The following is a 2,333-nucleotide window of genomic DNA, read 5'->3' on the forward strand; positions in this document are numbered from 1 at the left end:
TTTAAAGTAAGCTAGCTCATTTCTCATTTTCTTAGAAGAGTTACATTTCTCACAATGTAATTCTAGAGAGAGAAAGTGGTGGGTTCTCCCCACCTAGGGAGAGTTTCTCTCCCACCATGTTCTTCATGTAATATTATGATTATTCTCTATTTCTTTTTTATGAACTCATATTATGTTCTTCATGTTCATACTTCCAAAAACACGACTAATCTCGAGATATCTTTCTTTCGCAATCACCGTTTGTAGAAAAAATGGGTCTCTACAGTTATGGCCTTTTGTGCCCCAAAAGGCCATGCATGGAAGGAAAGTTTGAGGCTTTATGTGTTCTTTTGGTATATAGGACCTAGATCTGGGTTTTCATGCATTGGTTTGGAGTGATAAGGTTGTTGGACAAAGATCTATGTCCTAAAAGAGCTAGGGTTTTAGCTAAACCCATTAAGAAGGGTTATCGATGGGTAAAGTTGGAAACTTTACCTTTAAAAGATCATCTCCAGTATGTAGATGAAGTATGGATGTTCGATTTGGAGAGTAGAGGCTTAATATGTTAAAATGGCCAATCAGACAGAGGAACTCGTCGAGTCCACAGAGAAACTCGACAAGTTGGGTTGTGTGGTCCCGTTTTAGTTTAAGGTAGAACTCGACGAGTCGGTGAGGGGGGTCAACGAGTTGATTCGATAAATCGCGACTATGAGTAGCCAGGGAACTCGGCGAGTCGAGGAGGTGACTCGACGAGTTAGATCGCGATTACAGGATTCTAGGACCTGACGAGTTGATGGAGAAACTCGTCGAGTTGGGTCGACCAGAAAGTTGACTTTGACCAAAGCATTGACTTTGACCATGGGTAAAATGGTTATTTTACCCTAAGGAGGATTATTAGGTTTTGACTAAGTGTTATTGTTATATTAATAGTCGGGGAGTCGTTGGAGCAACCATCGGAGATTCCTCACTCGAGATTAGGCCTGGCAATCGTGTCGTGTTCGGGTTGGCGTGTTGCGGGTTGGCGGGTTGGTGGGTCAAAATATGCCAACCCAAACATAACCCATTTAAATATACAGGTCACGAGTTGGCGGGTTTGGAACATAAACCCATATATGACCCGCCAACCCATTTATTTATACGGGTTCACAGGTTGGCTGGTTCGTGGGTCCAAATTTTAGACATTTAAGTCTTAAACATCCAAATGAAAATTAAAAACATTCATAGAAACATGTTAAAGACTTAGCCTTATAGGTTACGACTTACGAACTTAGACCATCCACCACGAGTCAAAATGTCAAAACAGTCAAATGGTCTATGAATCAATGATATATATTATTTAATACTTATTAATTATTAATACTTGATACATAAATACATTTAAAAATAAAATAATTTTTTTATTAAGAATATAAACGGGTTGGTGGGTCAACCCGTTTATTTTTTGAGAAACTCATATATGACCCGTTTAATAAACAGGTTGGCGGGTTGGCGGGTTAGCGGGTTGTCGGGTTGTCGGGTTGAAAAACACAACCCAAACCCATTTATTTTGTGTCGTGTCGCGGGTCGTGTCGCGTGTCGTGTCGAGAATTGTCAGCCCTACTTGAGATTTCAGCAGTCAATTTTGTGAGGTGAGTTTCCTTCGGTAGGAACGGGTCCAAGGCACCAAGGTCGGCCCATATATGCGATATGTTAGTAGTTGAGTGTGGGTGGGGCCCAGACCTCATAGTAGTGGAGTGTGGGCAGGGCCTGAATCTCGTAGTATTATCTGAGTATAGATATGTGACTGCTTCATAGAAATAGATATACTTTTTGTATGTATGATACTTGTATGCATCCAGTAGCGGAGTGTGGGAAGGCTCGAATCTCCTAGACAGCAGAGTGTGGGCGGGGCTCGAATCTCCTAGACAGTGGAGTGTGGGCGAGGCCCGAATCTCCATGAGAGTGGGCGGGGCCCATATCTCCTAGTTGCATGTTATGTGTATGGTATGTGGTAGTTTGGAGAGACTCACTAAGCTTCGTGCTTACAGTTTTCAATTTTGGTTTCAGGTACTTCCGGTAGCAAAGGGAAGAGCTTGGGATGATTGCAATGCACACACCATTCGTTCAGCCTGTGATGTTTTTTACTATGATATTTTGACACATGGTTTTGATACAATATATTGATATGATGATTTTGTAATACATTACTTATGTTTTTATGAGATGATGGATGCTATTTATGGTTTTATGAATAATTAAAAATGAAAATTTTGGACCGTATTTTTGGGATGTTTCAAATAGAGATCTCAAACAACAGAACATAAATCCGATGAAACAACTGCAATACATATGCGAAACTTCACGATAAATGGAAA

This window comes from Lactuca sativa, chromosome 4, assembly GCF_002870075.4.
Source record: "Lactuca sativa cultivar Salinas chromosome 4, Lsat_Salinas_v11, whole genome shotgun sequence".
NCBI classification, from domain to species: domain Eukaryota; kingdom Viridiplantae; phylum Streptophyta; class Magnoliopsida; order Asterales; family Asteraceae; genus Lactuca; species Lactuca sativa.